Raw genomic sequence first — 22,421 nt, 5'->3', positions numbered from 1 at the left:
TGTTTATTATCTTCAAAAACAAGAAGCAGTCTTTGAAGCTAGAAATTAACTGCTTTCCAGATTAATTCAGGGTCAGAAAAAAACAAAATACCAAACTTCTGCAGAATGTGAAATGTACTTTTATTAGTATTCTTCCCCCCTCCCCCCTCCTACTTAGCTTTTCTAGAGTGACAGGAATTCATTAGAGAACTTACTGGATTCAGCAGCCTTAGTTTCTGCCGCTCATTTTTGGGTGAAGTGCCTCTTGTACAGAGCTGACGCAAATTGGCCACTTCTGAAATCGCAAGATGATTTAGGGTGTTTAACAAATACTTGAATTCAGATTCATGACCCTCGTGAAGGTTGCCAAATCCAAGACTTTGCTACATTCAGATGTTAAAAAGAATCCCACCATTTGTACTTGGTAATCTGCTGTCTTGTACTTTAGAAGTGTCTTCCAGCCATGATCTAGATTAGCTTAACCAATCAATAGAACCTTGAATGGAACCTCCCAAATAATGAATGAAGACTGTGGGGAAGGAGTTCTGATGTGAATGAAGATTTGCAGGGAAACCTCACCCCACTGCTGGTTTGGGGTACTAAGCGAAAGTTTTTTAATCCCTCTCCTGCAAGTGTCTCTCCTTCTCTCCCTCCCTCTTCTCTCTATATTTCTAGAAAAATAAAGCCAAGTTGCATAATTTCCCCACAATCAGTGGAGACTGCCCTCAGCCAGCCTCTACCTACAAACTTCCTTGCAACCAGTCCAGGGTGGGGTGGCTTTGCCTGTCAGCTTCCTTCTCCTTTGTCTCAGTGTTGCCCTTGCAAAACCCTCAGCAGCCTTAACTACAGTTCCCATAATTCTTTGCTGTTTGAAGTGGTATGATGCTGCTTAAATGCTGGGGCCTAATGCTCATCTAGGTAGTTTAGGAGGTTTAACAAACTGAAGGATGTCATCCTCTTTCTGTTCTCCTCCCGATGGAAACATGGAGATGGGGGACAGATATACCCCTGCTTTAAATCATTTACATACTGTCTTCTCTTGTTATTATTTACTACAAATCTCAATGACTAAGCTCTTTAGCAATGAAACATTGGATTACTGGAACAATGTCTGAGCACTGAACCACTGGTATATCCAGTGCTTTTTTTTTCTGGGGGGACTCAGGGGTACGCATACCCCTAAACATTTTGCGAATTTTTGTACTTTTGTCCATTGACTGTATTTGTTTTTCCCAATCTGAACTATAAAATGGTGATTTCCTTGAGTCAAAATGAGAGTGTCCCTGAACATTTTTTCAGAAAAAAAGCACTGGGTATATGACAAGTGGACTCTTTATTACTGCATTTGCAATTGTTCAAGACAAAATCTAATTCGGAAAGAGAAGAAATGAGCACTGAACCACAAGTGAACTCTTTATTTACTGTGTTTGCTATTGTTTAAGATAAAACCTATTTGGGAACGAAACTACTTTCCCCATTTTTATGGACTTTTAGTGACAGTTGCCTTGGTGGTATTATCTTGTGTCGATTACAGTAGTCGTTGTATCACCACTCTGGTCATTGTTTTCTTGTAGAACTCTCAGCAGGCTTAACAAACTACACTTCCCATAATTCTTTAGGGGAAGCTATGGCTTTTTGACAGTGGCGTAGTGTGGGGGGGTGCAGGGGGGCCGGCCGCACCGGGCGCAACATCTGGGGGGGCGCGCTTGCACTCGCAGCTCTCTGCCCCTACCTGGCTCAGTCACTCTCTCTCACTGCAGTGCTGGCTGTGCGAATCCGATCCGAGCTGCTGGGTCGCCGCCCACTGTGGAGGGGGGGTGCCAGGCGTGCGGTGCGGAGAGAGAGCAAGGGACTATCTGGGGGAGGGACAGTGCAGCGGCCGCCCAGCACAGCGCTGAGCGCGGGAGAGAACCACACCAGACCAGACCAGGCAGCAGCAAGAAGAAGCTGGCAGCGGCGGCAGGTTAGGGGGCGCAAATTACTTGCCTTGCCCCGGGTGCTGACAACCCACGCTACGCTGCTGCTTTTTGAAGTGGTATGATGCTGCTTTAAAGGTAGAGCCTAATGCTCATCTAGATGGTTTATATATTGCCAATCCCTATTTGAACCAGAATCACAAACTTGAAGCTGTTCTGATCTTTCCAGTTTCACATGGTTTCCTTCCTTCTCTTCCCCATACCCCTCTGAAGCTTAGCATAAACTCCAGAATCACTTGCAATCCCACTTCCTCTCTCATTTCTACCTTGCCCAACTGCACAGTGTTGTGTGAAAGTCCCTGCAGTCAACACTTGGGACAAATGGTCCATTAATACTGCTGGAAAGCCAATGCTATTTATTAATTTGTAATACATTTGGTGCATCGCAACCCTCGTTCTAGATGGCCATCCCTCACCTGTTAATGGAATCGTTCAAATGCTAGAAATTTGGAGCTCCTGCTTTTTGAGAAGGTTAAATGATTTTTAGTGTGCTGGGGAACATGTCGGAGGCTGCAAGGGAAGAATTTCTGCATTCAGCTGCAGAGAAACATTTTCCTCTGCATGAGAGATAAATATTGCTAGCTGAACTGGAAATGTGCTTGAGCTGACCCTCGTTAAAATATTGGCAGCATGTTCCTGTCTTAAGGCACAGGGCAGATGGAATATAAGAAAGGAGAGAGAGAGAGAAAGTGTAAGGGGGGAAAAAATTAAAAATGAAGGGCTGACCTGGTATCATGTTTATCTTGGCATCTGTAAGGCAAAGCAAAGCAAAAAGTATTACTTCCAGAGTAAGGTTGTTGCTTGGGGTAAGTTCGTGCAACTAATGAGGCATAAGAAAGATTCTTTTTTTAAAATATATATGGCACAGAGGAAGTTGGTGCAGAGAATGCTCCCTCCTGCCTGTCAAACTTGGGTTGATTTGGCAGTAGACTTAAGATAAATAAAATAAACCCTCAGTTTTACAGAAAGGCATAATTGCTGTCATGGCTCACATGTTGGCTTTAAGAGATCATCTGGCTGGCTATTAGTAGAAATAGGACGACAGACTAGAAGAAGCATTGGTCTAGTTTATCAGAGTTGCTCACATGTGCTTATCCAGGCAGGACAGCAGTTGCAACAAGTGATTGACGATTTTAACTCCCACTGAAAGAGGCTATGGAGGTATGAGAAGATATTGCAGCAATACGTAACAGGCGACTGGGTGATTCTGCACAACGTATGATGATTACTTTTATTTTTACAATTATTATTACTGATTAAATTTCTACCCCACCTATCTTCATAAAGGAACCCAGGGTAGCAAACCCTTTGAATGTGAAAATTGTAAAATTAAAATAAATTAAAAATATGAAGAATATCTAGAAACATTTAAGAACAATCACGTAGCTTCACAAGTAATAATACTGAGATTTCCAGGAACAGCATCTCCACAGTTCCCACCCAATTCAGGCTGACCTGAGGAACACCTGACCTGACCCAAAATCAATTTTGGAGGCTGGGCTAATCTTTCCTTGGGGTTTTTAAATTGGTGGGCAGAGAATTCAATCCTGATCGGGTCTGCTGCTTTCCTAGCATGGGGAATTCAGTAGGGCTGCCTGCCCGACACCTCACCCCCTGACAGCACAGGCTCATTCCATGAAGCCTGATCTGACCCAGGGAAATCTGGTGCTGTCGCCACCTGACTTGGCCAAGGATTCAGTATGGGATTTGCTAAATCTGCTGTGCAGCCCTATCAGGGATGTTTATAAGTTCCTCCTGAATGTTAATAATGGGAGAGACAGAGGCACCTTTCCAGGAGGGCATTCCACAAATGGTGAACTGCCACTGAGAAGCCCCCGTCACAGGTCAATGCTACCTGGGCATTGTGTTCCATTCAAAAATGTCCTCTCCCTTCCTCTTTTAAAGAATAACTGGGAAACACTCTGTCCCTAAGCTGTTTTAGAGGTTACCATCCATACACTTTCGCTGCACAGGTACTAGTGGTCAGGTGGAGTTTAGCAGAGTTTATCTTCTTTCTCTCATGGAAGTGGTGAACAATGATGAAGTTATTCTAAAATAATAATAATAATAATAATTTTTATTTATACCCCACCCTTCCTGGTTCAAAAACCAGGCTCAGGGCAGCTAACAACAAATTTAAAACACTTAATTATAAAAGCAGCATAAAATACAGTATAAAAACATGAATAGCAATAAAAATCAAAAATCAATTTAGGGGAAATAAGCATTAGATAATCCCCAGGGCTAGCTTGCTGAATTGGTCCTACTTGGGCCAGCAAGGAGGCCAGGGGAGAATTAGCTATGGGGTCCCAGAGCGGATGATCTTCATAAAAGGGGAGGGGGAGGGAAGAGAAGGGAAATAAAAGATCAGGCTAAATTCAAATTAAAGGCCAAGCGGAATAGCTCTGTCTTACAGGCCTGACGGAAGGAGGTTAAATCCTGAAGGGACCTAGTCTCATGGGACAGAGCATTCCACCAGGTCGGAGCCATCATTGAGAAGGCCCTGGCCCTGGTGGAGGATAGTCTGACTTCCTTAGGGCCCGGGACCTCTAAACTATGGTTATTCATGGACCTTAAGGTCCTCTATGGGGCATACCAGGAGAGGTGGTCCCGTAGATACGATGACTAACTAAAGATGACTAACAAACTCTGTGAAGTCTCGGTCAAGAGATTTTATTCCCAGACTAGGTACAAGCATTACCGTAGCAAATATATTTTTGACTGTTAGCATAGACAGCAGTTAACAGCACACTATGAAACCGAAGTCTTATCTCCTCCTAAATTACAGCAGTCCTTCAGCAGATTTTACAGGCAACAATCTTCGGACAGACGTTTGCTATCAGGTGTCTGCAACAACAAAGCCTAGTGGTCTTCTTCTTATTGGCACTTCCAGCTGACACTAGTTAAGCCCAGAGTGCCACTCTGAAATTTAAAGGAAAACTCTGGCACCTTCTAGAAACTTTCTACTTGTTTCTGGCAGAATGATTCCGCAACAAACTGATATATAATAAATATTTCAAACAAGGAAAGTGACGGGTGATAATCCAATGAGAAACATTACCTCCTTGGTCCACTTTAACAAACAATAGGAGAGGACTCTTGGGCTCCTTCTTTTCCATTGTGCCACTAAGTGTGAAGCAGCTACAGTGCCTCTTCTTCCTGTCCTGTCACACTAAGGTGAGATCCTTCCTGTCCTAACGCTAATGTAAGAGAGAAGCACACACTACCACTGCAACCATTTCCAACAGGATGATACAGGCATAAAGGAAACTGCAGCAGAGGCTTCTCATTTGCAGCCCTGGAGTTCCTTATATTGCCTGATGCTTGCTGCAAAGGTGCTGTACTGCATAGGAACACAAGAAGTCGCTTCATAGAGAGTCAGACCATTGGAGCATCTAGCTCACTACTGCCAGCAGCTCTCTGGGGTTTTGGGAAGGGCATGCAAAGCAGATGCTTCACCACTGAGCTATGACCCTCACAGCTCACTGTTTATTTGTTCCCCCAAAGTGGATTCATTTATTCATTTTGAGATGTGTATTTCGCGGCTAGCAGCCGCCTCTGCGCTCCCCAACCACCTCATGCTGAAATAAAGAAATCCAGTGTATGTAAATGCATCATTAAAAAACTGAAACACCCAAACAGAAAAGTTTTAACCAGGTTGGGAGGGTTGCAGCCTGCCCAAATTCCCTTGGCTCACTTTCCCTTTTGAGAAAGAAGACTCCCGTGGCTTCTGATTGCACAACATGAGTTTCACAAGCATTGCTGATTTGGCCTTCTCAGTCAAGTGAGCTGGCAAGTTTGTTTGGAATTGTTCTGAAATACTGCTTGCCATATTGAAGGGGAAGCAGGAGGAGGAGGAGGGGTTTTCTAAGCCTGAGGTGTTGCAACAAAACTCTTTGCTTATGAGAAAATCAGCTTACAGTTATATTCTGGAATTAAGCTGTACCTTACCCTGTTTGATAACTGTTAATGCAGATAACCTATGCCTACTTCATAAATTCATACACAATTCCAGCACATAAGAAGAGATTACTGAATCAGTCCAGTCGCCCATCTAGTCCAGCATTCTGTTCTCACCATGGGAAACCTGCAAGCAAGATTTGAGCACTATCCTCTCCTGTGATATTCAGAAGTATTGGTATTCAGAAGTATTTCTGCCTTCAACTGTGGAGGCAGGGCACAGCCATCATAGCTAGTAGCCATCAATAGCCCCCTTCTCTATGAATTTGTCTAACTCTTTTCTAAAGCCATCTAGGTCATCATTGCACTGGGCAGATGGCATAGAATCCATGGAGAATCAAAGCACTGAGACTGGATTTGACCTCCATGAAGGGCCAGCATCAAAACTTGGCTGTTTGGGCATTTGCTGAGGGCATCCCTGCCAATAGCCCCTTAGATTTGCTGCAGTGACGAGCTGGGGTCACCGGAGGAGAGGGAGCCCTTGGAGCCTGTCTTGCCTGAAGACCCTCCAAAATCTGCAACTGACACAGATCACACAAATGTATCCTGCATATGTAAAGCTTTTACACAAGATCTGATAAGTGTATGGAGGACTGGAACAGCCAATGGGCATGCTGCGTGCACTAATTTCATGTAATTTCAACAGAAACTCATCCAGGAAGAGTCTTGCTTGATCAGAACAATGACCTGTCCAATCCCAGAATCCTATTTCTCACCATGGCCAATCAGATGTCTCTGGGAAGCCCTCAGGCAGGCCATGTAGCAAAGAAGCTATTTTCTGTGGAAGGGAGAAGAAGTAAGTTTATATCAGAAGTAAGTTGCTGTCAGGTAAAAATGAGTGTTGAGTTTCGTAGAGCAAGCTGTGTGAAGTTGAAACCACAGGCTATTGCACTGACACATTTTTTGTGGTATAAACTCTCATGCTGAAATTCTTTGTACTGCCTCTGTTGGAGAATGTCATCCCTTGACGAGAGTCTTCATTCTGTGTACTTTTGTGCCTTACACCGAGTGTCTACTTTCTAGAGTCAGACTGCTTCTTTCCTTCTATGGAGGTCTGAAGATATATCCAAGAGGGTTGGACAACCATGTCTTTCATGTGCTGAAACTGACCCAACACTTTGTTCTGCATTCAAGAAAGTATCTGAAAATAACCTTATAGTAAGGGGGAGAGAGTGGGCAACAGGATTCAATTCTGTTTTAGGTATATAATTGTTTGTTTGAAGGGATTTACATCCTGCCCATCAGTAAAATTCCTAGGGTAGCTTACCATGTTTAAAACCACCACAAAGCACATTTAAAATATATGAATGAAAACATATAAATATATAATAAAACAGTAAAAATCTGAGTAGCATGCAAACAATAAACTCAACTGAAATGGGACCGATCAGACAGAAATAAAAGACCTGAGAAAAATTAAAAGAAAGGTCTTCAGCTGGCTCTGAAATCAGATTACCCTAGACAACAAGTGTAGGAGCATCCCTGAGGAGAACATTGAAGGTGCCTACACTGAGAAGGCCCTTTTCCCCAGAAGCCACCTGCATCACCTTGGATGGTGAGGGAATCCTAAAGAAGGACCTCCAAGAAAATATTAGTGTACACACAGCACAAGATAGGAAATGCAGCTGGTTAACTTCAGAAGGGAGGTCTAAGCATGAGATGAAACATTGCTGTACACCACTAACTCCTCATATTACAAAGGTCTTCTGTATTTCCATTATAGTTGCAGAACTGCAATTGCATCCTAAAGCAGGTTTTGCTAAAATACCAAGTCTGTTTCTACCTTTTCTAAATGGGTTCCATAAGAAGTAATGATTTTCTGGAGGATTTTTATGTATGGGACGAGGAACTTTCATGCTACTAAATGTTAAATTGCTTTGATGCATTTTTTTTAAAAAAGAATATTATACTATCAAAGAGATTAAAATAAATTACTTGCCCTTTAATATTTCATATAGTGGGGATGGGTTTGGTCACTGAATCCTTACAATCTAATATTAGACTCTCATTCGGAGACAATAGAGCTGCTTGCAGCATTTTGAGATCTTGCTTTTATGTCTTGGTAACATATTAAATCAATGTCTTTCGTGGTTATGAATGACAAACCACAGGGACCCACTAAGTCAAACGCATTTTCTTCCAAGAGCGAGTATGTGCTTAGTTTCATCTAATTTTCAAAGCATTAGTAGTTCATAAACCAGTTCCTGATGAAAGCAGTCAATTTTACTTAGCGTAGATACATGAGCCTTGCAAGTGCAATGTTGTTTAAAGCTACAAGTTGCCAGCGAAATTTCAAACAAACCAACATTTGAAGTGGATTTGGAGGCATTCCTTGGAATTTCGAAGTAATTCAAAATTGGGAGCTATTGTCGAAAGACCATTGTCAAATCTGGTGTGTACAACACAACAGCCAGGGTGAGTCAGCATCAGGAAAGCCAACTGTTGGCAAAAGTTCCCAGTTTGAACAGGGAGCCCTGGACTTTGAAGAGATGATGGAGCTCCCACTTGCTCAAACTCCAACAAGTAAGAAGCCCATCTTGTGTCTACCTCTCTGACTTGAGGCAGTTGCACTGATGTCCTTGGAGCCTGAGGATTCTAGCCTGAATGCTACAGCAGAGCCACCAAACTCCCAACACCATCTCCTAAAACAAACAAGAACCCTTTAACTACAAGAGTCTTTTCCCAATGGAGGCAGAGCTAGAGACTGCCCCCGTATTTTCGTCTCAGTCTAGCATAGCCATTTGCAGAAGCAGTATTTCTTTCTGCTTGTACGGATCATCATCAACAACAACAACAACAATTCTCTGTTGCCCTTCACCTAAGGATCATAGGGCAGTATACAATATAAAAACACAAAAGTTCTTAACATACAGTGGTACCTCGGGTTACAGACACTTCAGATTACAGACACTTCAGGTTACAGACTCCGCTAACCCAGAAATAGTACCTCGGGTTAAGAACTTTGCTTCAGGCTGAGAACAGAAATTGTGCTCCAGCGGTGGCAGCGGGAGGCCCCATTAGCTAAAGTGGTACCTCAGGATAAGAACAGTTTCAGGTTAAGAATGGACCTCTGGGACAAATTAAGTTCTTAACCCGAGGTACCACTGTAGTAACAAACAAAAACAATAACCCCACTACACACAGATTAAAAGGTCATAGATGGTTTGATTAGCCAAAGTCCTGGGAGAAGAGGAATGTTTTTGACTGGCGGCCAAAGCAACAAAGGCGCCAGGCAATTCTCCCTAGGGAATGCATTCCACAAGCAGAGAGTCACAGTAGAAAAAGGCCAACTTTTGGACATCTCACTCTAGCCTCAGATTCTATCGGAGCTGTCCAGGGTGCTACCTGGAAAGTGAAGCCTTGCCTTCCTTCACCTTGCAGCCCTGCTTGGACTGGAACCCCAATCTGCCTCACCACCTGGAACAGAGCAAAAATGCCTTTGGATCCAAGAGAACAGAATGAGTGGGATCCATCTTTTTAATTAGGCAAGATGCTTTGTGCACAGTGCTGACAGGGCATCAGAAATCATCTTTTCCCAGGACTTTCTCAAGGGCTCCCCAAGCCTCTGCAATCGCCATTTGTAAAAGTATTCTTGGCTGGAGAGGGAATGAGAGCAGTGAAGAGAAACTAAGAGGCTGCCTCCTACTTTAACATCTTATTAAAAGTCCCAATTTAACAGGCTACTGATTATTGGTATTTCTCGTAATTGGTAGGTCTGAAGATAGAGACATTATGTTAAACCATTTGGTTTTTCTTTTCATCAACAATTCCTGGGTCAATGCACTGAGGTTTCTCGGGCTCTAGTTGCCAGCATAAGCATTGGTCATTTGAGGGTGTATGGGGAGGAAGGGAGGAGAAAGGGACATTTTTCTTCATGTATCAATTGCATGCATTGGTAATGATGAGAAGGATAATTGCAGAGGTGATTCAGCTCTGCTAATTTGATTGAGTAAGGCATAATTTCCTTCACATTCAGACCAGGTGTTCTATGCTGATTCCATTTTTATTTTTTCTCTAATTGGGGAGCTTAAGGATTGGTGATTTTGTTCACAGATACCATTTTCTGGAAACATGTTAAAAACATAACCTTGGTGAGAAAAAATTAAAAAGGAGATATAAAGCTGAAGTGTTTTTCCTCATGAGCTCATAATTGTGTTTGGGGCAACACAAAAGCTGCTTAGGGGCATGACACTATCAGTAATAGTGGGTGTTTATTTGAAAGAGATATTGTTCAACACTGTTCCTCTCCTCTGCAATGCATAAGTTCAAGGAAGTGTTCAGTGTACATAGCGCTTACATTTTAGAAGTTTACAACCACCTGCCAAATCCCAAATAACAGTGAATACTATAAACCCTCAAGAACTACAATCCACACACAAAAGCCCATTTCAGGAAAGAAATTGTATTCAAGTTATTGATAGTTTCTGATCCCACAGGAAGAAGTTATTTTTCAGATTCCAGCTTGAGTACCCCCTGGGGGAAAAAACCCTGTCAGTCAGTATCCCGTGTGAACTGGAACATGCCCTTGTTGGAATTTCTGTGTTGGACACAAGTTTTTCTTGAAAGACTACTGTCCTTGGAAGTGGTCCTGGCTCAGTGACACAGCACATGCTTTCTAGGAACGCAGTCCCAGGTTGACTCATTGACATCTTCAGTTAAAAGGCTTGGGTAGCTGGTTGTTGGGGCTGGAGCCAAAAGTGGGTCAGCATGAAAGACATAGGGCTCCATTATCAGTGAAGTTAGCTCTGTATACAAGGAAATGGCTTACAATTCAGCAACCCTTCCTAGAATGTCGTGCCCCTATATAGCAGTTGCCTGGACAATCTCAAACTGCACCTGCACACTTCTGGCCTCAGTTCTGCTCTCCTCATTATTCTGCACATTCTTGGAGACCACAGGGGAAGGGAACTTGTCACAAGGAATATTTGTTAGATTCTTCAGCAGTCTCTTGAGACCCATTCCTCTGCTTCAGCCTCAGAGTCTGAACTGCTCCTGTCACCGGCTGCCCCTGCTCACTAAACTCTGTTGCCCCTTCAGCATCCAGCCATCTTCTCCCTCTGATCTCTCCCCAGTGTCCCACCACCAATCCTCTGGCTGGTGCCTCCCACCACTCCTAGCCAGTCCCTGACACCACAGATAGTAATGGTCTTCTGCCTGATAAACCTGGAAATTCGCTGACTCTTGACCTGATAGTAGCCTCTTGACGTTCCTACATTTCCATAAAGAAGAAAATGTGAAAACCACTTTTCTAAGCAGGCTTGAAATCAAAATGGAGAGGCTTTAGCATATATATATTTATATATTATACCCCACCCATCTGGCTGGGTTTCCCCAGCCACTCTGGGTGGCTTTCAACAGAATATTAAAATAAAATAGTCTATTAAACATTAAAAACTTCCTAAACAGGGCTGCCTTCAGTTGTCGTTTAAAAGTAAAATAGTTGTTTATTGCCTTGGCATCTGCTGGGAGGGCATTCCACAGGGCAGGCACCACTACCGAGAAGGCCCTCTGCCTAGTTCCCTGTAACCTCACTTCTCGCAGGGAGGGAACCGCCAGAAGGCCCTCGGAGCTGGACCTCAGTGTCCGGGCAGAACGATGGAGGTGGAGATGCTCCTTCAGGTATACAGGACCAAGGCCGTTTAGGGCTTTAAAGGTCAGCACCAAAACTTTGAATTGTGCTCGGAAACGTACTGGGAGCCAATGTAGGTCTTTCAAGACCGGTGTTATGTGGTCTTTGGTGGCCACTCCCAGTCACCAGTCTAGCTGCTGCACTCTGTACTAGTTGTAGTTTCCGGATCACCTTCAAAGGTAGCCCCACATAGAGCACATTGCAGCATTGCCTTAATTTCAGCCCAAGTTGTCAGCCAGGATTGGCAACCCAAGGCTAGACGTCCCATTGCACTTTTCACCGATGCATTAATATGTAATAACAAACAGGTGCAGCATTTTAAAAATGCCTCCCTTTTCAAGGGTTTTTGCTCTTGCAACATTTAAAAATTGATTTGTTTGATAGCACTGAAATAACAAATGTCTAAATCCTGGCAACTGACAATGCAAAGGGGAAAACAATCCATGGGGGAAATGTGACTAGTCAATTGCAAATTTATGTGGATGGCTGCACTTTTATGAACTTCATATCAATATCTCCCTGCTATGGATTTTCTTTTAATGCAAATCTAATATGCTTCACACTCAGGCTTGGAGTGAAGCAGTTTTAGACCACATACTCAGTATAATTTTAAGCCGTAAATATGCCCAGTCCATTGAATATCTGTGCATGTTGGACTTTGGGAAGACCTCTGAGGAATAGTTGTTGATGATGGTTTTCTAGTAATACTTCTATTTACTTGAGAGCAGATCTGATATTTCAAACCTCTTTCTGTAAGACGTCCCAATAATTGTTTAGGAATTATCTTGTTACATTGCAAGTATGGAGAATAATAATGGTTTTGTATTGTATTGAATAGGAACAATGGCACATGTAATCTCAAATTTTTGTTTGAGGGCTTTTGGAGCAACTCCTGCAGCTGATATTTAACATGAATTATTTTTACATCCCAAACAGGCTTTATTCCAAGGCTAGGTTTTAATGTTGGTTTTGTTATATTATTCTCAGGTGCTTTTCCCCCTTTCAATTTTATGTGTGTGAAATATTGCCATGTCTGTTTAATAGCTACCCTATTAAAATAAGTAACTGTTTAGTAGTATATTCTATTGGGGGGGTAAGAAAAAAAAACTCCCCCCCCCCAGTTTCTTATATTGGTGCTATAAACGACTCATGCTGATACAATGCAAAATTGCTGTTTACAAGATCTAGGTTAAGGGACTGTATTTAAAGTAAGGAGGCGGTTCATACCCAGTTGGTGGTGAATGCTGTTTGCATTGCGATTGCGTCTGGCAAGGCAATCCATATGAAACAGAGCAGCTCTTACCATTTTTATAGTTATATTGACATTTTGCAAAAGTTTCTGGGTTCCAGGATGGCATTCAACTAAGTTCTACCCAGAGTAGACCCGCTGAAAATAATGAATATGACTAAATTGGGTGCATTAATTTCAATTCAATGAGTTTACTCTGGATGAAGCTTAGTTGAATCCTGCCGCTGGTTTGGACAATATTCCATGGATTTATGGACATAGCTTATGTTGGCCATAATGCCCATAAGTCTATGGAATATTCCAGACCCTATCAGTGTCCCTATTTTCCAGGGACAGTCCTAGGTTTACAGAAGCTGCCCTGGTTTCTGATTTGATCCCAGAATGCCCCGCTTTTCCTTAGGACTTCCCTGTTGTCATCAGAGAAATGTTGGAGGGTGTGGAGTTATACGACCCCCTGAGCCAAGTAGAGAAGGCACCTGAAGCCCTGTACAGTGGTACCTCAGGTTACATACGCTTCAGGTTACAGACTCCGCTAACCCAGAAATAGTGCTTCAGGTTAAGAACTTTGCTTCAGGATGAGAACAGAAATCGTGCTCCGGCGGCGTGGTGGCAGCAGGAGGCCCCATTAGCTAAAGTGGTGCTTCAGGTTAAGAACAGTTTCAGGTTAAGTACGGATCTCCGGAACTAATTAAGTACTTAACCTGAGGTACCACTGTACAGGGAAGGTTTTTTTTTTAAAAAAAGTTTAATGTTTTACTGTGTTTTTATATATGTTGGAAGTTGTCCAGAGTGACAGGGGCAAACCAGTCAGATGGGTGGGGTATAAATAATAAAAATATTATTAATATTCTGCAATATGACATCCTATTTTTGTCAGATAAATGTTGAAGGGTGTGATATTCTCCACTAAGCTTGCTTTTAGCCACTTCACTGATGGAGGAGCATTCACGATTCCTCTGTTAAAGCTATTGCTTTATTTCCAATGTGAGGCTTAAGATTCCTGTGTTACATTTCTTTTGTTGGTTCTGAGGCTGGCTGGAATGCTTCATCTCTGAGCCTTGCAGAGAGGTGAAGTTCTGGTCCTCCTTAATTAACACTGCTTGGAGACCTAGGTGATCAGGTTTTCCTGAAGTAATTTTAGAGGTTGCATGTCTGATTTTTCCAGGCTGAATGTAGTTGTGCTAACCCTTTACCTCTTTGTGAACTGAGGCATTTGAGTGATGCATTCAGAACCTTGTCACAAGTGTGGGTAGGTTAATCTGTTAGGTTCATTTAAATTAGTATCAGGCTATTTAATTATCCCCATCGAACTGGAACGACCCAGGCAGGTGTTAATTGCATTTATTTCACTATTATCAGTAAGCTCCTTATTCAGTGTTTTTAAGGAGTCTTCTCTATCTGTGGAGAAGCTGGTAAGCGGATTTGAAACTTAAGTAGGGTCTCGGATTCCCAGGTACCTGGAAAGTACATCAAATACAGCATAGGGAGCAAATTAGTGTTTATTTTGTTGTTTTCTGCTGTGGAGGATTGTCACTTTAATCATGAGCTGCAGATTTTTCAAGGCCTAAAGAACATTTTTATATCTTTACCAATTTTTGGGAGGCGGTTACAAGCCTGTTGAGTCCAATTGGAGATCTAGCAAATAATGTGTCAAAGCTGTATGATTCCACTGCTGTCTCTGCCTCTTTTGAGTTGATAACTGGGCTTAGGTCTGTTAAACAGTACCAAGAGTAGTGCAACAGCTAAGCAAAACCTTGTGAGCTTCGGATGTTCCTGTTATAAATTCTCCTCCCAATCTGAACTTTATTGATGTGTATGTTGCCTGGATTTGTTTTAGAAGTCCATTCTGCTATTGTACTTTCTGACACAGTGGGATGCATTTGGTACTTCCTAAGTACTTGAAGTGGTCAGGAATGTGTCATGGAACCAAAGGAAATTATGATGGCAGTGCTAATTATTATTCCATTGATGTACTTGGTGCTGTACGGAGGTGGGGGAACAGAAATACAAATCCCTGCTCTGATTATAAATCTTAGTTGCATTTTATTCCCCCATCCCTAATATTGACTCTAACAGCGGTTTGTGCAATGTTAGCTGAAGTGCCTTTTTTCCCCAAGAAAGAAAGCAAGCTGTATAGCTCTATATGTGATCCACAGCCTGTTGCACCAGATGCCAGCTCTTTCTCATACCAGGACTGTTTGCAAAATGCAATTCTTTCCAACATGCTGGCAGGTCTGCCATAACCCTCCAGAACCCTGTTACTATATCTGGGACACTTAGCTGTGGCGGTGACCATATGATTTTCACTCCTGAAAACAAACATCAGCAACGTTGATTGAATAAAAAAAAGATGGATTCTACACTGGTCATGCAAATGCGCTTATATTTGCATGCAATTCTTGGGACTAATGTACATAGGTGTTTGCCCCCTAGGCTTTTTCAGTGTAGGCTAATGTTTTTAAAATATATGTGCATGATCGATCAGCAGTAGACCACCTCAAAGAATAGGCATAGAAGCCACAGCAAACAGGGCATCAGTTTAAGTGAATTAAACACTTAAGACATGATACAATACATCATAGCCCTGGAAGATTGGCTATTAGATTATCCAACTAGTTTCTCTTCTCTGAAAAGAACCATTCCCTCCAGCACATTTTCTAGAGGTTTTGCTTTTTAAATGGCAGATGACGAGGTTTCTATCACTTCCTTATAGAAAAGGACCCAACAGAAGTGTCAAGTCAATCTTTTAATACTATTCTATTGTGCGTGTGTTTATTGCACAGCATTTTTAAAAGTTTTGTGATTTCTCAATTCACTTCCAATGTGTGAGAGTTTTGTTACTGAGAGGTTTGTAGCCAAATCACAAATGCATGTTTTGCTAGACAAACGCAGGGTTAGCACTTAGAGAGGTATTATACATTCTAGAGAGGAAAGTGGCCACTTTCTTGCCTCTTCTGAGTGGGAATTCTGTAATATAGGAGATAATTATTTACACTTTGTTCCATTTCTAGGAGACTCCCTCTCTTTCAGTTTCCAAGCTAAGCACACCTGTGCTTGGGAGCTCCAGAATAATGCACCCTAGTTTGAGACTCCCAGCTTTTATTTTACTGTAACTTAGAAGTATTTTTCTGTATACTGCCTTGCTGTATTTGCTGCCTGCATTGAAATGTAAGTAAACCTTTCGGTTCATCCTATTAAAATGTGTGGTTCATCTTCTGCGACAAGGGTGAAGAGGGGAAAGTCAGCAGACCACAAATAAAAGGGATGCAAAAGTATAACTGCCTTACTCCTAAGCTTCAGTAAGCTGCAAAATGTGTTTTAACTCTGCTAAAAAAAGGCTTCACAACCTGCTTATTTTTGTGTTTCTCCCACAAACGTGAGATGGGGGGAGGTTACATCTTAATCTACAGATTTAATCCTTAATCCATCTCCCACACTTCCTTATCTATTGTCAGAGACTATCAGGGGCATGGGTGTGACTGACCCAGGATACAGATCTGCCTTGGGGTTTTCCAGCCAAGAATCCCTCCTTTCTGTTAGGGAAACCAAAACCGGGAACTGGAGCTAGAATCCTGATCATTGGGCTTTGACTGCAGCTGTTTTTCTTTACTGAGAAGGGCTAGCTCTTGCTTTCCATGTCTGGCTTGGTCATATTTGCATTTTAGAAAGCTCTGAGGGCTCAGGGCCTACACTACAGTCTGCAGAATCCTGTTTTGAGGTGGACAGAATTCAGCAGGAAGTTGCAGGGCATGCACTGATCAGAAATGAGACAGTGTGTCTGTTCTGAACCTTTGCAGCACAAACAGTATTGAAAGACTCGTCGCGTCTAACTGTCTAGAAACCAGCATAACCACAAGTCCTCATGAATTTACAATAAAAAGGATCTGGGGGGGGGGGTCTGTTCATGTATTCTGCTCTGAATTTCTGTTGCAAAGCAGCATCAAATATATCCTAAAGATCTTTCCAAGTAGCTGAATCATTTTGCTTGTCCTTCTCCATAACCACTTTCCCTCTCCCCACCAACGAACTGTCTCCTCGTAGATGAGCAAGGATATTAACATGTGTTGTCAGCATTTTGTTCCTCGGAGCCTTCTGTCTCGACTTGCTCTTGGACTGCTCTTTCTCTTCCTGCACGGTCCACCCAAATGGCATTCGCCGACCTTTAGGCTATTTGTTCAGATGTAACCTGCCAGATGGAGAAGCCAGACTGTAGGTTGCTAAGTCAAGTGCAAGACCACAGTGTCCTAAAAGGTCACTTTTGACTTGCTGGCAGCCTTAAGGCTGTAAGTGCTGTTAGTTGCATAACCAAGGTAAGCAGCTCTCTCTCTCTCTCTCTCTCTCTCTCTCTCTCTCTCTCTCTCTCTCTTTCCCCCCCATCCCACCGGCCTGCCTCCTGTAACCCTCTGTTATCCTAAAAGTAGAGCAGAAATAGAGTGTGCTGGATCAGGCCAGCAGCCCATCTGTTCCAGCATCCTGTTCTTTTACTGACTGAAGAGATGCCTCTGGGAAACCCACAAAGTGGATCCAAGCACAAAATCACTCTCCTCTCCTGTGGTATTCAGAAGAGTTGAAACTTGGCACCTGGATTAAAGTGGGTTGAGGTATCCCCAAGGAGTAATAGACAGGAATGGATACTCAGCAGCCTCGTATGTCTTTAAATGTATAGGAACGGTTCTTCCATTCTCCTGTTGGTTGCAGCAAGAATACCAATCTCTCTCTTGGGAGATAGAGAGAGAAGAAAGAACCGGGAGTAAAGTAAATATCTAACTTGAGATTTCAACCACTGGGAAATTTATTTCAGCGGGCAAAACTGGGCGCGTATTGCCTCTTTTTTTGCCACTTAACTTTCCTTCCTATAGTGCAACATGGCTTCCTGCAGGCAGGTTGACCAAGAAAATCTGCTTTGTGACGGCAGCAACAGGTACTATTGATCACGTGCTCAAAGGACAAGCCTCAAAAATGGTTCGCTGCAGGGGGATTCTGATGGAATTCATTCGCTACGGAAAGGAAAGTTACCGTGTGGTGGGTAACAATAAAACCTCCATATACCACCAAATACATACTCGTTGGAATTCAATCTCATTCACCTCATTAAAAAGAGGGGTGGGGGGACTTGAGACAACTACCAGAGGGACTTGGAAAGGTTAATCTAATTGTGTTGAGTGGAATGCTCTTGTGACCTGCTCACATGCTCTCCTGGTTTCAGTTTAACCTCTTTGATGACATCATGACCTCCTATACTTGAAATCTGTTCATGTTTCAAAGGAAAGGCTTAATAAGACAAGAGCTCTGGTTTACAAGCTTTTTGGTTTGCTTTTGGTGATATCACCTGGCTGGATAACAAGAGGTACTCTTTTTCTTCTTCGCTTCTTCAACTTTATTTTTCCATTTTCTAAAAATACATATAAAAAAATAAATAAATAAATAATAGTAGTAGTGACAGTAATAATTATAACTTATTACTTATACCCTGCCCATCTGACCAGGCCTCCCCAGCCACTCTGGGTGGCTTCCAAAAGAATATTAAAAGAATATTATTTTGTTTTAAAAACAAAAACAATAAAACACCAAACATTTAAAACTTCCCTAAACAGGGCTGCCTTCAGATGCCTTCTAAAAGTTGGATAGTTGTTTATTTCCTTGACATCGGAAGGGAGGGTGTTCCACAGGGCGGGCACCACTACCGAGAAGGCCCTCTGCCTGGTTCCCTGTAACTTGGCTTCTCGCAGTGAGAAGGCCCTCGGAGCTGGATCTCAGTGTCCGGGATGAACGATGGGGGTGGAGACGCTCCTTCAGGTATTTATAATATATGGCCCCCCGAAAAATAACATTCCATGCATATACAATGTAAAGAATGCAGTCAAATATTAAGTGTGTTTGTTTAGAATTGATTACAGCACTTACGTGTCTTTACTCTGTCTTAACAGCCTGTCCCAGTGCGAGCCAGGGATAGTTGGTGGTGAGGGGACGGCATTGTCCTTTCCAATGTACTGAATTAATATACAGTGGTACGTCGGGCTACATACACTTCAGGTTACATATGCTTCAGGTTAGAGACTCCGCTAACCCAGAAATAGTACCTTGGGTTAAGAACTTTGCTTCAGGATGAGAACAGAAATTGGGCTCCGGCAGCGCGGCGGCAGCAGGAGGCCCCATTAGCTAAAATGGTGCTTCAGGTTAAGAACAGTTTCAGGTTAAGAACAGACCTCCGGAACGAATTAAGTACTTAACCTGAGGTACCACTGTTGTTGCTGGTCTTTGTGTTCCTGAGCACTCTTAGATGCTTTGTTAGTTTCTCCATAAGGGTTGTATTCCTTAGCCTTTCTGGCTATGCCTCTAGATTTAAGTTAATAATTGTTTTCTAATATTGTGTTACTATATTTCTAACTGCCGACATGAAAAAAAATATTAGTTTGTCCTTACAGTAAATTCTGATTTAATAAAGAAACTGATTTAATAAAGCCAGCCTCAGATCAGGCTGAATCATGGAATCGTAAAGTTGGAATGAATTCCACCGATCATCTAACTCAACCCCCTGTAATGAACAGATGTCCTAATGGGAAGCCTGCAAGCTGGACAGGTAATCATTGTAGAGTTGGAAGGGACCCCAAGGGTCATCTAGTCCAACCCCCTGCAATGCAGGGATCTCAGCTAAAGCATCCAAAACAGATGGCCATCCAGCCTCTGCGTTAAAACCTCCAAGGAAGGAGAGTCTGTCATCTCCCAAAGGAGTCCGTTCTACTGTCAAAAAGTTCTTACTGTCAGAAAGCTCTTTCTGATGTTTAGTCAGAATCTCATGGTGTTTATTTCGACTCTCCTTTCTTATATCACCTGTGCCATAATAGAATAGGTAAAGGTAAAGGGACCACTGACAGTTAAGTCCAGTTGCGGACAACTCTGGGGTTGCGGCGCTCATCTCGCTTTATTGGCCGAGGGAGCCGGCGTACAGCTTCCGGGTCATGTGGCCAGCATGACTAAGCCGCTTCTGGTGAACCAGAGCAGCGCACAGAAATGCCGTTTACCTTCCCGCTGGAGCAGTACCTATTTATCTACTTGCACTTTGATGTGCTTTCGAACTGCTAGGTTGGCAGTAGCAGGGACCCAGCAATGGGAGCTCGACCTTCTGATCAGCAAGCCCTGGCTCTGTGGTTTAACCCACAGCGCCACCCGTGTCCCACCATAATAGAATAAACTTACTCAAATACTGTTTTCCAAACGTAACTGTACAGGCTTGCATTCCCATCACACATGGAAATATCAGCCTAACTGTTGACATCCTCTCCAAAGCAAAGTTTATTCCTTTAAATTAATTAAATTTAGTTTAACTAGCACATGTTATGTAATCGTATTAATTCTTTTAAACTTGGACATTTTGTATTCATCAGTGACATAAAAACTTTTTCAAAGTCCTGGAGTTGTGGTGATGGGGACAGTGTAGGATATTTTAATGCAGGCTTCCTCAGACTCGGCCCTCCAGATGTTTTTGGCCTACAACTCCCATGATCCCTAGCTAGGAGGACCAGTGGTCAGGAATGATGGGAACTGTAGTCTCAAAACATCTGGAGGGCCGAGCTTGAGGAAGCCTGTTTTAATGATTAAGGTGCATTATGCTCCTGCTTGCAGCATAGTAATAGCAGTAATAATACTGCCTTAAGACCCATTTGTAATATAAAATGACAAGATAGGATTCCAGCATAGAGGTTTTGGAAAGGTATCAAATTCCTGGCACTAAGAACTTGGCTATTGGGTCTCTGCTTCATTATACCGGACAAGCAGACCATACGGTTGTGCCCCATTTATCTATGTATCTGTTATATAATTTTTTCAGGGACAAAATTTATCTTTCAGCTCCATGGGTCCTTTGGATGGCTGGTTCCCTGTAACAAACACTTCTGTCCTGGAGAGGAAGCTCATCTGTCTGAGAGTAATGCATGTGGGGTTATAACTCTTTGTGACATGTGCTGTGTAGAGCACAGTTGCAACTCTCTAATCAAGTAATGGATCTCTGCCAGGCTAGATGAGCATGATCAGTATGAATCTATGTGTTTTTATCTTGTATCTCTCAGGGGCAGAAAAACCTTTTTAGCCACATTCCCTACTGGGGGCGTCATACCAGCAGATGGTGAGTCTAGAGGCAGGGCTGGATTTAGGTTTGATGAGGCCCTAAGCCACTGAAGGTAATGGGGCCCTTTATATGTCCAGCTGTCCTTTGTCAACAACAAACCAGTGATATTTTAGGGAGCAGGCTAGCAGGCAAGGCCCATTACTTACATCATACTTACAACACAAAACACTGTTGCTGTATGTAGGTTTTATTTTATTTGTTTTTTATCTTATATTTTGGAAATGTACATCCAGTTTTACCCCCATTTAAATATTTTGGGGGGCCCAAGAGAGTGCTTGTTTAGCTTGTTTAGCTTATACAGTGGTACCTCAGGTTACATACGCTTGAGGTTACAAACTCTGCTAACCCAGAAATAGTGCTTCAGGTTAAGAACTTTGCTTCAGGATGAGAACAGAAATCGTGCAGCAGCAGCAGGAGGCCCCATTAGCTAAAGTGGTGCTTCAGGTTAAGAACAGTTTCAGGTTAAGTACGGACCTCCGGAACGAATTAAGTACTTAACCCGAGGTACCACTGTACATAAATCTGGCACTGGGTAGAGGCAATAATGTGCAGAGGAATGGATGTAAATTTTACCTTTGTTATAGTATGCTATTTTTTACAAACACACACTCTCCTCTATCCTCCATCTAAGCAAGGGGCAATATCACAGTTCAGGGACACAGTCCAGCCAGGCAAAACCACTCAGCATAGCTGGTGAAGGGAAGATGAACTGGAGGGCTGCCTTTGGCCCAAGACTTTATACGCTGCTTGATTGTAAGAAACCTCAAAGCGGTTTACAAAAAGATAAGACAATAAAATCAATTTGCAACCCCGTTTTGAAACATACAGAAGTTTAAAAGATTAAAACAGATTAAAATTATATCAACTTTCTAAGCATCTGGGCAGCCTTATCTAAACAAGAATGTTTTTTAGCAGGTGCCCCAAAGAGTATAGTATAGGAGCCTGCTTGATATCAATAGACAGGGAGTTCCAGAGTGTAGGCACGGCCCCACTAAACCACTGAGTCCTTACAAATGTGGAATGGGCTTTACATGACACTTGTAGCAGTGCCAATTTTGCTGATCGAAGCGGTCAAGGAGACACATGTGGGGTAAGGTGATCTCGTAGGCAAACTTGTCCCCAGTGGTTAGGTGTCAGGCTTCGGGGAATCGTATCCCTCCCCCGGTGGCAGTAAATAAGCAGATCAAACGAAAGGAGCGTTCTTCCCAGCTAGTTTCTTTAATAATCACAGCGAGAGACAAAGGAATGCATATCTCTCTAGAAATAACATTGCTCCTCCGTCCCCATTAATCCATGTCACTCCTATGTCGGGTAATCTGAGTTTGTTGCCTCTGAGCTCTCTGTTCTATCACTCTGGCGGAGAGCCAGTGTGGTGTAGTGGCTAAGAGCGGTGGACTTGTAATCTGGTGAACTGGGTTTGTGTCCCCGCTCCTCCACATGCAGCTGCTGGGTGACCTTGGGCTAGTCACACTTCTCTGAAGTCTCTCAGCCTCACTCACCTCA

At 42.8% G+C, this 22,421-nt stretch overlaps 1 protein-coding gene across 4 annotated transcripts in view; it reads left to right on the top strand.

The window, feature by feature from the left end:
• The window catches only part of DCC (DCC netrin 1 receptor), a gene marked incomplete at its 5' end in the record, with an annotated part of 959,801 nt that overhangs the window by 367,633 nt on the left and 569,747 nt on the right, over window positions 1-22,421 (top strand). The window lies entirely within an intron of this gene.

The sequence above is a fragment of the Podarcis bocagei genome, assembly GCF_964188305.1.
Source record: "Podarcis bocagei genome assembly, chromosome: 11".
Classification (NCBI taxonomy): domain Eukaryota; kingdom Metazoa; phylum Chordata; class Lepidosauria; order Squamata; family Lacertidae; genus Podarcis; species Podarcis bocagei.
The sequence above is the reverse complement of the archived record's forward strand: the minus strand, read 5'-3'. Positions and strand labels throughout refer to the sequence as shown.